This window comes from Cebus imitator, unplaced genomic scaffold, assembly GCF_001604975.1.
Source record: "Cebus imitator isolate Cc_AM_T3 unplaced genomic scaffold, Cebus_imitator-1.0 Scaffold49, whole genome shotgun sequence".
NCBI classification, from domain to species: domain Eukaryota; kingdom Metazoa; phylum Chordata; class Mammalia; order Primates; family Cebidae; genus Cebus; species Cebus imitator.
This window is the reverse complement of record NW_016107364.1, coordinates 6,869,418-6,882,041: the sequence shown is the minus strand read 5'-3', so window position 1 is coordinate 6,882,041 and position 12,624 is coordinate 6,869,418.

The window sequence follows — 12,624 nt, the reverse complement described above, 5'->3', positions numbered from 1 at the left end:
AGTGGACTATTGATCACACCAAAAACGGACCATGTAGCTCACTTGGGAGAATAGTGGTAAGAGATATACAAATGAGATGGAGAGAGGCAGGTGTCAGGTGGCGGTGTTTCCCTCCATAGCAGAACGTCATTATGTAATATCTAGATCTTGAAACAAAACAACTGTCATTGGGATAAGGAAACTGTAGGGGTAATTGAGGGACAGTCTTTTCCCCCCGTAATGAAACTATTTGCCTTGTAAAATTATGTATATTGATATGGTCTGGCTGTGTTCTCTACCAAATCTCATCTTAAATTCTCACACATTGTAGAAGGGACTTGGAGGGGGGTAATTGAATCATAGGGGCAGGTCTTCCCATGCTGTTTTTGTGATTGTGAATAAGACTCATGAGATCTGCTGGTTTTATAAGGAGGAGTTTTCCTGCACAAGCTATCTCTTTGTCACTGCCATCCATGTAAGATGTGACTTGCTCCTCCTTGCCTTCCACTATGATTGTGATGCCTCCCCAGCTATGTGGAACTGTGAGTCCATTAAGCCTTTGTTCTGTATAAATTGTCCAGTCTCGGGTATGTCTTTATTAGCAGTGTGAAAACAGACTAATATGTATTAAGAAGAGAGTTGAGTATCCAAGTGGATTTAAAAACTGGCAGGTACTCCTCCATACCTCAGCACCGCAGCTTGAAATGGTCCTGGAATGCTCAATGTCTAAATTGCAGTGGAAGCAATTCATGTTTGATTTGATTTAAGCAGTTTTTTTTTCATAATGAAATTTCATAATGTAACTTAGAGTGCTTGCCCTAGATTTCAGATAATCTCAGTATTCTAGAAAAGGGAACATGCCACCTGCAATATTCCATAACATGATCTGGGAACATTTCTGTTTGCACTGACTCAGGAGTTGTGCTAATTCTTTTCCTTGAATCTGCATGACACTTTTCTTTCAAAGTATTCAAAGCACTTTGCAGATTCCATTTCATTAATTGTCACAACATCCGGAGCTGCCATCCAGGCTCATAAGTGGGGAAGAGAGAAAGTGAGGAAGGGAGAAGTGACATCACTGGACCCAAAGGACAGCAAGAAGGCTCAGCTTCTTATACAGCAGGAAGGTTTCAGGGACAAGAATAAAATTCAACTTACTTACTTTTTTTTTTTTAAACAGTCTGGACCATCACTTTCTTATGTCAAACTTGAACATAAACAGTTGAACAGCTTTCTTAAGAAGACTGGAAAGACAAATTTTACCTGAGCTGACAAAAACATACTTTTGAAGTAAAGTTGCCTGAACTGTGGTTCTATGAATTATTTATCTAAGAAATGTTAACAAGTCCAGGAAAAAAAAAGAAGTGCTTGATAATCAAAAACTTGAGGGATAGCCAAAACCACCTTGAAAGAAGAAGAACAAAATTGGGAGACTCACTGCTGGATTTCAAAGCTTATGACAGAGCTACAGTCATCAAAACAGTGTAATACTGGCATAAGAACAAATCTGTGGGCCAAGAGAATTGAGTAGAGAGCCCAAAAATAAACCCTGTATATGTGGCCAAATCATTTTTATTTTTATTTTTTGAGATGGACCTTGCTCTGTTACCCAGGCTGGAGTGCAGCGATGTGATCTTGGCTCTCTGCAACCTCTGCCTCCTCGGTTCAAGCCATTATCTTGCTTCAGCCTCCCAAGTAGCTGGGATTACAGGTGCACCACCATGCCCAGCTAATTTTTGTATTTTTAGTAGAGACTGAGTTTCACCATGTTGTCCAGGCTGGTCTTAAGCGCCTGACCTCAGGCAATCCACCCACCTTGGCCCCCCAATGTGCTGGATTACAAGTGTGAGCCACCATGCTCAGCCACCAAATCATTTTTGACAAGGTTCCCAAGACTGTCCAATGAGGAAAGGACAGTCTCTTCAACTAATGGCACTGGGACCAGTAGATATCCACATGCAAAATAATAAATTGAACCCTTACCTAACACCCTATATAAAAATTTACTCAAAATGAACCACAGAAATGAATGTAAGAACTAAACTAAAAATTCTTAGGATAACACATACAGGAAAAGTTTTATGGCATTGGGTTTAGCAATGATATTTGTTATATTATGCCAAATGCACAGGTAACAAAAGAAAAACTGGATAAATTTGACTTCATTAAAATTTAAAATTTTTGTGCATCAGTGAACACTATCAAGAGAGTGAACGGGTAATCTACAGAAAGGGAGAAAATATTTGCAAATTATATCTGATAAGGAATTAATACACAGAATATACAAGAAACTCCCTATAATGCAACAACCAAAAACAACTCAATTCAAAAATGGGCAAAGAACATGAATAGACTTTCTTTAAAGAAGATATATCAATGGGCAATAAACATGAAGAGACTCTCAACATCACCAGTCATCAAGGAAATGCAAATCAAAGCCACCATGAGACGTCACTTCCCACCTGTTAGGATGGCTATTATCAAAAGTAATGGAAAATAGCAAGTATTTAGGAGGATGTGAAGACATTGGGATCCTTGCTTATGGAAATACAAAATGGTGTAACCACTACGAAAAACAGTTTTATGGGTCCTCAGAAAGTTAAACATAGACCACATAATCTAGCAACTCCACTTCTAGGTATATTCCAAAAAGAGTCGAAAGAAAGGATTAAACAGATACTTGTACATCAATGTTCACGGCATCACGTATTATTCACAATAACCAACATGTGGAAAGAACCCACCAGTGGATGAATGGATAAACAAAGGCAGTGTGTATACACAATGGAATATTCAGCCTTAAAAAGGAAGGGAATCCCGATACACACAACAGCATAAACAAACCCTGAGGGCATTGTGCTGAGTCACAAAAAGACAAATACTATAGGATTCCATTACATTAGGTCCCTATGGTCGTCACATTCATAAAGATGGAAAGTAGAATGGTGATTGTCAGGGACTGGGGGGTGGGAGAAATGAGGAAGTATTGTTTAATGAGCAGAGTTTCTGTTTGGGAAGATGAAAAATTCCATGTGGTGGTGGTAGTGTGAACGTGCTTAACATTACCAAACTGCATACTTAAAAGTTGTTAAATGATACATTTTATGTTGTGTGTATTTTATCACAAAATAAATAAACAAAAATGTAGTGCAATGCTATAGACCATGTCAATCTTGGAAAGTCACGGTGTGTATTGAATCTTGTCATGAAGAACTCCATGTTTAGCCCAGTGTTTCTCAAAGACACTTGAACAGGAAACCATTATTGGTCAGTTGATTTCTGCAAATGGGCAGTGGTCAGAGGGATTCCAGGTTCAGAAGTGGCTCTCAGGGGATTTGACAGCACTGAGGGTTGAAGTCACTGCTAATCTGATGCACGCAGTCAAATTAAAGAGTTTATTAGGGCCATGTTTTTGAAGCAGAACAGAACATTTGCATATAAAGATGGTTCTGAAGATCCCAAGAGAAGAAAGAAAGGGGCAACTGGGTTTGGGAGGAAAAGCAGAAGGGTCCCTCCTCTCCTAAAGAAGTCATGGTTCCTGTAATTTTTTTTCCTGGTTGACAAAACATAGAAGAAAATCTATGCTATGAGGTATAAAGCAGAAGACATGCCCAGCACTTCTTAGAGTAGCAAAGGAAAAGTGGCAAAGCAAAAGCTTGTTTGGGGTGGCTGGAGGTGGCAGTCGATGTGGACTTACAGTCAGATGATCTTGGGAGCAGCAGCACTCATGAGCCCCAACACACTTAGGAGTTCAGATTTCCTGATTTGGAACCCGTGGTTGATCTGTTTCTGGGAAGGATATGAACGTGGGGCTTCAAACCTTCTTCACCCCAGGCTTTGGAGTGATGGCTCCTTCCTCACTGTGAGTCCCATTCTGGCGAAATGCACAAATGATCCTAATGCAATTGCAATGCCATATGTTCTTTTCAGTCAGTGGTGGGAATTCCTGAAAAAGCAAAATTAAAAATCGGGGGGAGGGACCCTTTCAGTTGTGCAGCAAAACTCTACAGCTGTGGCTGCAAGCCGAGACAACAACTGGAATACTGCACCCCAGGTCAGGCCAGGCAGCAGCTTGGAACCCTTCCCGGAAGGCTGAGGCATGCCACAGAAGGCCCCTTGGATTCACAGAGTATTAGTAAATGCTGCACGCCGACAGGCCCCTGCACTTCCTGTTTTGTTACTTTGCATCTTTCATCTTGACTGTGCCCGGCATGCTGACCTTCCCCACCTGCCCCACGCGTGTCTACCCTGGACCCTCACGACACAGGGCAGGGCACGCCGATTGGCTCTTACGAGTGGCTCTTCCATAGCTGTCCAGGTAATGAGCACTGAGGACACATACGTGGCGACCACTTCTGAGTTATGCCTAATTGTGCTTATAGCTAGAAAGGGGGTTAAAAAAAAAACAAAACCCACCTGCTCTTCCCTCTCTTCCCCTCCCCCGCTCCTCCATTCCTGGGTGCACTGCCTTGCAAGGGCCCATCTTTGTCATCAGATGTGGGGCACACCCAGCTTACCCCACTCACAGCACTCTCCAAATAGGTGCCTTTTCAATGGCAAAATCCAGTGGAAACACATTCAGTCCAAGGGTCAATTATGGGCTTATTTTCATATTTATGGATGGAATACTTTCCCCCACAAGACGCTAATCATAGCCTAAAGCACGGGCTAATCAAAACACCAGCCACTGAATGAGAGGCTGAAGGAGGCGCCTGCTCTGCTGTCTCCCCACGCGGAGTGGTTACATCCTGCACAGTTTCTCCCCTCAATCTCTTTCCTAATGAACACTTTCTAAAACGTTTTGACAAAAGTCAGCATCTCAAAAACAACAACAAAAATCTTATTATTCCCCATTCTCCACTGGCAGAAATGACCACCTCGGACAAATAACGTCTTTCGGTGTGGGTTAGCCGTCCGTCTTGGAGAACGCCAGCAGCTCAGTCCCTACAGGTCACCTGTGCCATGCTATTTCAGGGGTATTGAACGCCATGGGCCTTTCTCACCTTGGCTCAGGTGCACTCTTCGTGCCAGGCAAATTTGGGGTGATGAGCTCAAAGGTGGGGTTTGCATCTCAGCTGCAGGTTCCGTTTAGCCCCGCATGCAGTGTCAAGACTGTCATGGAAACAAGCGTGGGGTGCGACTTCATCATGTCGTTCACCAAATTTGTTATTAACTGGTATCAGATTTCATGATCATCTTACATTTATTTAGCTAAATTGTACTTACGTTGTAACTATAAATGCTCCATGACACAATTACCAGCAAGAAAGATGCATATGTAATTTTTATAAGATATCCAGTGGGCACTGTGGCTCACGCCTGTAATCCCCGCACTTTAGGAGGCCGTTGGGTGGATCACCTGAGGTCAGGAGTTTGAGACCAGCCTGGCTGACATGACAAAACCCCATCTCTACAAAAAATACAAAAATTAGCCGGGAGTGGTGGTGCACACCTGTAATCCCAGCTACTCGAGAGGCTGAGGCAGGGGAATCGCTTGAACCCAAGAGGTGGAGGTTGCAGTGATCCAAGATTGTGCCATTGTACTCCGGCCTGGGCAACAGAGCAAGACTCTGTTTCAAAAATAAATAAATAAAAAGATATTATCAAGCCATGTACTAAAAGAATGGCATGATATTTTTGGACAAATTTGTGCTGATTCACTGTGTTGTTAGGGCCTATTTTAAAAACACACTACCCCTCCAGCTGTCTCCAAATTATTGTGGCCCACAGGTCCTTTCCCATGTGGAAGTTCCGTCCTCTCAGCCACGGAAGTGATGCCACTAAGTGACTTTGTTCCTGATTCTGATTTCCAGCCCTTACATACAGCCCACGTGGAGGTCTCTTTGCTCCCTGACCTGATCTGTGCTGCTTCTCACTGTTTCATAGACAAACTCTTAGGTGCAATACTTATATCTACAAATTATCAATGATGCCAACACAGGTCAGCTTTATGTTTACAAATAAGTGCGGCTCCCATTTATTGAGCACGTGCCCTGGGCGAGACTTTACGTAGATTATCTCATTTAATCCTCACCCCAGCTCCTTGAGGAAGGACATGCTATGGTCAGCCTCAAACTTCAGATGAGGAAACTGAGTCTCAAAGAGATGACAGAATGGCCGGGCACTCCAGCCCGGCGCCTGGTGAAGGAGTGAGACTGTCTCAAGAAAAAAAAAAAAAAAAGAATGGCCGGGTCACATGTCTCATCGCACAGGTAAGCCATTGACCTGGCTTCGAGGTCAGCACTCTTAAGCTGCCCTCAGTCCTGATGTAGGCACAGACGTGTACTGAGCACATTTGGGTCGAGCCCTCTGCATGGTCCAGGGATGGAGAAGCATTTCCTCTCTGCCAGCACCTTTCAGTCAGCTGAGGAAGGGAGACACAGTGTGCCAGAAGAGCTGCTTGACGTATTTATAGGATTCCAAAACAGAGGACCAGGTGGGTGTGCCTGTGATGTCACCCCACCTGGCCAAGGGTCAGCTCACCTGTGGAGAGCCCATCACGGGCAGACAGAGCAAAGTGAGTGTGAAGGCTCACCAAGGGCACCCACTGTCCAGGGCTCCCCGCCCCCGAAACCATCATCTCTGAAACAATCAACATTGAGCAAATTCATTTCATTGCTGGCCTTGTGCTAACTGCCAGGGAATCAGCAGTATAGTCGTGATCTGATTATCTTACTTGGCCAAGGTGAAGCGATGTTACAAGTGTGATCAAGGCCCTCCAACAAAGGGCTTTGTGTTCATCAAAGGAAACCATCAAGCATAGGCCTGACATAAGCAGGTGAGCCCTTAAAAGACACTGGAAGCCACAGAGATGTTCTCCCGCTGGCCTTGAAGAAGCAAGCTGTCATATGGTGGAGCGGTCCCATGGCAGGGACTGGGAGCAGCCTTTTGTTTTTGAGGGTGTCCGTTCTACAACACAAAAAAATTGGATTCAGCCAACTCCAGGGCTTGGAAGGGAGAACCCTGGGCCCCCAGAAAGATCACAGCAATGGCCAATGCCTTGATTTCAGCCCAGGGTGCCCCTGAACTGAGAACCCAGACTTCCCAACCACAGAACCTGAGATTACAGGTCATTGTTCACTACCAGTAAGTTTGGGATTAATTCGTTATGTAGCAATGGAAAAGAAATATGTGAGGTCATCAAGAAAAATAAAGAAGCAATAGAAAAAGGGTGTGGGGGCTCCATGAACAAAGAAGCACTGTGCAGTTCAAGCTCCCACTGATGCCATTGCATGATGCTACACCACCCCTGCAGCAGCTCACAGCACCCATCACTGGAAGTGAGAGGAGTGTCATTTGGAGTATGAAGCTCATTTCATGAAATATTGATATTAAAGCTGATTTTGCAATGAACTCAATCTAGACTCATTTTAATTAAAAGAATTACAACCAAAATATGTGACAATCATCTCCCTTAGGAAACCTTTCCTAGAGCTCTAAAGCTCCTGGCATCCTGGCCCCCTTGTGTGACCCCCCCCCCACAGCCCCCATGACTCTATGCTTAGCCAATTTGCAGAATTTAACCTGTAACTGTAGTCTTCATGTTGTTTTCTAGTATTTGTGAAAATACCAAACACCTAGCAGCAAATGTTGGTTCCATGAATGAACATATGCATGAATGAGGTTTTAGGAGGGAAAGTATGTCTTTGCTTCTAGATACCTGGAAATTGAACACAAATAATGATTCACTGGAAGCTACAGGAGGGCAGAGAATGTATCTGTCATCATCACCGTAAGTGATGCTGGGCTCCTAGCCCATCTCCCGTCACGTGGGGGACCCTTATTTTGTGAGCCTGTCAACCAACCTCATTGACTGAGGCTGGTAGAGCTAAAAGAAAGCATGGTGAACTAAGTCAAGATTTAAGCAAAGATAAGCAAAGACTCAAACCGCTGAAAACATGGAAGTGCCCATAGCTGGTGATGATGATGGCAGGGTGAAGTCGACATTTAGTCTAAAAAGTAGATATCAGATTGAGTGACTAAAGGATACACAGTCTGGAACATGAACTGAACATCACCAAAATATCAGACATAAAACAATCACAACAGTGCCAGAACATGACCTGATGTTTCCTTGGTTATCTGGATGGCGGGGGCGGGCGGAGGGGGAGCTACTGAAATCCCTTTGATTTCAACATGGCAGAACAAAGCCTGAAGCCTGCTGGATCTGCCACCTGTTGGAGCCACCTTCTAAACTCAAGAGGGAATCATGGACTTGCTCTCCGCACCCTCATCCCAACCCAAGGAAAGGAGTTAGGATTCGGCTCTGGGCCACATATAATAATGTACCAGCGGGACTTTTGGAGAATAGAGGAAAGAGCCCCCAGCTTCTGGTTCCCTGGGGAGCACCTGTCCCAGTGAGCCCAAGCAGGAATTTGTAGGAGCTCATGGTGAAGGATGCAGGGTTTCCACCTGTCTCCTCAAGGCCAAAGGAATCCCCTTGACCCTTGCATACTCTAATCTAGCTGCCCTGGCCAGCCCAGTGAGGCCTGTGATTAGAACACTATGGTAAGAAGAACTGTTTATTGGCCACGTAACCTCCCTGCACATCTCTTTTGGAAATCCGTGCTGTGAGTGGGTGAAGGACACAGAAATTCGGGATTCCAGCCAGATATCTATTTGTTTCTACCTTGGACAGTCAACCCAAATCTTTCACAACTTACTTTCTTCTTGTCATGGAGCTGAAATTTGGTGGTAATGGAGAACACCCCAATGTAGCTGAACCCCACGAGGCAGCTAATATGTTATTCTTCCAACTCAAATGTGTGATTGATCTCAGGTATCCACCAGTGCATTTGGTGATTTATCAACTTAAAAGAAGCATTTGAAAATGTCTTTCTTGACATTTTTGTGAACAAGAGATGAGAGAGGAGAGCCGTCTAAAAAGGTGTGTTTGTACTTGATCGAGCAAGTCTAATAACAATACAGTTTACTCGGCCCCCTCCACATACTGAGCACAGAGGGAGGGACATCCCATGTGCTTTTATAATTTTGATGCACAAAGAAACAGATTACTGCAATGGTCCAGACTTAAGCCTGTGAATCCCAGGTTCTCCCCACAATAGCATGATGACAAAACAGTACAGATTAACGAGGGATCCTCGTGCACTTGGGGAGGCTATCTAGCTCCTGGTGCAAGCTCACCATGTCCTTTTCCACGCTTCTGTGCAAAACTTAGGTAAGGATATTTGTGTCATGCCGCTGACTGTCACAAATGATACCAAGCTGGGACCAATCTCCAGCATTTTCTTTTTTTTGTTTGCGATGGAGTCTCACTCTGTTGCCCAGGCTGGAGTGCAGTGATGCAGGCTTGGCTCACTGCAACCTCCACCTCCTTGGTTCTAGCAGTTCTCCTGCCTCAGCCTCCCAAGTATCTGAGATTACAGGCACCCCCCAAAACACCTGGCTAATTTTTTATATTTTTAGTAGAGACGGGGCTTTACCATGTTGGCCAGGCTGGTCTTGAACTGCTGACCTCGTGATCCGCCCACCTCCGCCTCTCAAAGTACTCCTGAAGCTCCAGCAGCATTTTCAAATAAAACAAACCAAATCTAAATGTAAAGCTGAGAACTTAGGTCCCAAAACTCAACAACACAAGAGTGCAATTCTCCCGATGTGGTTCAACACCAGCACATGCATCAGAAACGTAAACACCTTTAGTTGAGAACCTGCCATGTGTCAACAGTGTGACGTGGCTGCCCATTAGTGGATTTGAAGGGCCGGATGGTCATTTCTTATCCTTTCTTTCTGTCTTGTTAGGACCATCATCTGGAAGTGGAGGTTGACTCCGATGTGGGAGGAGATCAGACCCAGTGGCTCACAGCAGTTCCAAGTATTGCCCCTCTCCCAAACCCCATCACTGAACAGAAATTAGCATGGGCAGAGGGTTTACCACTGCGTACAGAAATGACTGCCGCAGCAGCGTTTTAAGGAGCAAGACAGGATGTCTCCCTTTAGCGGTGCAGCCATCAAATATCAAGCTTGAAACTGCCTTTGTGTGATAAGACTTGAGAGAAGGTGGAATGGCACGGTGTGAAACGATCTGATAGCATGAAAAATTGTTGTTAGGAGGTGTTGGCACTTGAAAAACAACACATCTTCTTCCTGTTGGCTTCAGCCTGAGCTTACTCCAAGGATATTCTGCAATGGTCCTATTTGGAAATCTTCAGTATTAGAGCGGACGGTAAGAGCAATATGCACACAGCTGCCCTCTCTTGACAGACACAGCATTCTGTTAACTGGCTTGAGTAGACACAGGAATTACTTGCTACACATTTTTCTTTCTTAAATTTCATTTTACTTTTAGCTGGCACATCATTGTACATATTTTCAGGGTACGATGTGATGTTTCATTGTGGAATGATCAAATCAGGCTAATTAACATCACCTATTTTTTAATGTGGTATATATACACAGTGAAATACTATTCAGCCTTCAAGAAGCAGGATATTCTCTCATTCGTAACAACAGGGGTAAGCCTAGAGGACATTACGCTAAGTGAATTAAGCCAGTCACAGAGAGACAAGTATTACATGATCTCACCGACACGTGAAATTTTCCAAAAGTTTCACTCATAGAAGCCGAGAGTAGACGGGTGGTTACCAGGGGCTGGCAGAGAAAGCGGGTAGACAGGTAAAGGAGGTGTTGCTGTATGTTTCCGGGTTTGTTTTCTACTCTAATATTTGAATATACTACTGTTTCTGTGCGTGCACACATAGACACACACATAAGAAGGAACTCAGAGTCTCGGCTCAATCGTCCTGATGAGTAAGGATTTTTAACACGCAAATTCTGTTCGGTTAAAGTTTACCGAAAACAAATGGCAATGGACATGCTCGAAGTTTAATATCTATTGAATCATTTCCCCTCATTTCTGGCTTTTCTTCTGGAAGATTCTGTGGGGGTTTTTTTGTTGTCGTAATTGTTTTAACGCTCTGAGGGCTGGGAAGAGTAACGTTTCTCTCGGGCAGATTGGCTGTGACATGTGTTCATATGTTCTTGATCATCACTTTCAGCTTCCCACCTGTGACTGGTGGATCTTTTCTCATTGCATCAGTTCCTCCCCTTCTCCTGCCTCCCACCCTGCGTTCCTCAGTGCTGAACCTCTCCACCTCTGTTCCCATCCAAGGCAACAAAAACTATGACACTCAACGGCCTTCCTGTTCTATCTCCTCTGTAAATACAAGCTTTGAAGAGCACACTACTTCCTTGTCTAGAAATAAGTTACGATGCTTCCTAAGTTGGGGGCTTTTAGCAGGCTCATAGGAGACAGTGAGGAAGAGTGTGTGTGTGTGTGTGTGTGTGTGTGTGTGTGTGTGTGTGTGTGCATGTTCAAAGGAGAGGGGGGTGGGAGAGAGAAGTACAGAGTACCAGGAATTATCTATGCATAAAGAAATTAAAAGAGAATATTTTCCAGAGCAATTGAAGCCCATCTCCTGAACAATGACGACAGCTCCTCATTTTCGACAACAAAAGAGGGCACGTAGGAGTCAGCTCATTAGAATATCTGTGGCTCTTTTCTGTTCTCTCTGCATTAAGCCCCCATAATGTCAGTTGTCACTTATTAATGACAATTAACTAGTAATCAGCAGTGAGACTCTTCGAGGTGGTCTTTGCCTGACAGGTGAAGAAAGAGAACATTGCGCAGTGCCACACGGTGACATGGAGCCTTCAAAGGGAGCACGGCATTTCCATAAATTATTTCAGAAAGAAAATTTCTTTTATATATTCTCTCTAAAGCTTAAGGATCTTTAACCCTAGAAAGGCCACACTCCCATGCTCTTTCTGTGATTTTTTTTATTCCTTGACAAACAGAATCTTCGATCTATGCTTGTTGTAACTGGGCTTCCCACCCCCAGTCACCCTTATTCCTGCTTATTTGCTGCTTCTACCTGCTTAGTCTTAGTTGGGTCCATGTGTGAGGCATGGTCTGTGACATCCACTCCTGGTGCACAGCCCTAGCAAGCTCCAGCCCTGAGGCAGAGGGCTGTGCTTGGAGCATTTCATGCTGCCTCACTGGCCTCATGGCTCAACTCTGCCTTCATAGTCTCTAGCGCTGTCTCTCTCCTGCAGGTAGATCTATCTGCTCTTCCCTCATTCCTAATACAGGTGGTAGAAGAGTCACAGCCTTTGAGAATCACAATGGAAACCATAAACCCAGTTCCCATACAAAACGGTTCTCCAGCCTGTCTAACCTGCACAGGGCCTGCCCTCTCCTCCCCTGAGCCTCAGCTTTCCTCCTGCTGTTCTTCATGCTGAGACATAAAGAGACCGTGTCTCCCTGCCCCACACACACAGGTGAGGCCATAGGGACAGAGACGGGCTGCACAGGCTCTTCCCTGCTCCCCCACGGTTCTGTTCTCCTGGCTTCTCTACAATGCTGAAGCGCTGGACTAACCTGAAGGATTCTGGGCAGTGGGGATTTTCAAGAAGAAAACACTTGGAGAGTGAATAAGAACGCTAAATATTATTGCTACAGGAGAAATGTGTTTGTCTTGTCTTTGAGGAGTTCAGGCTTAAGAAAGGCCAAATCTGGTCTTGGGAAGAGACGTGATGATACGTCACTGTGGAGAGAGTGAAAGCAGCAGGTTGCTACCTGCCAGGAGTGCATGGAGCAAGAGCATAGCCTATTCCACTTAAAAAAAA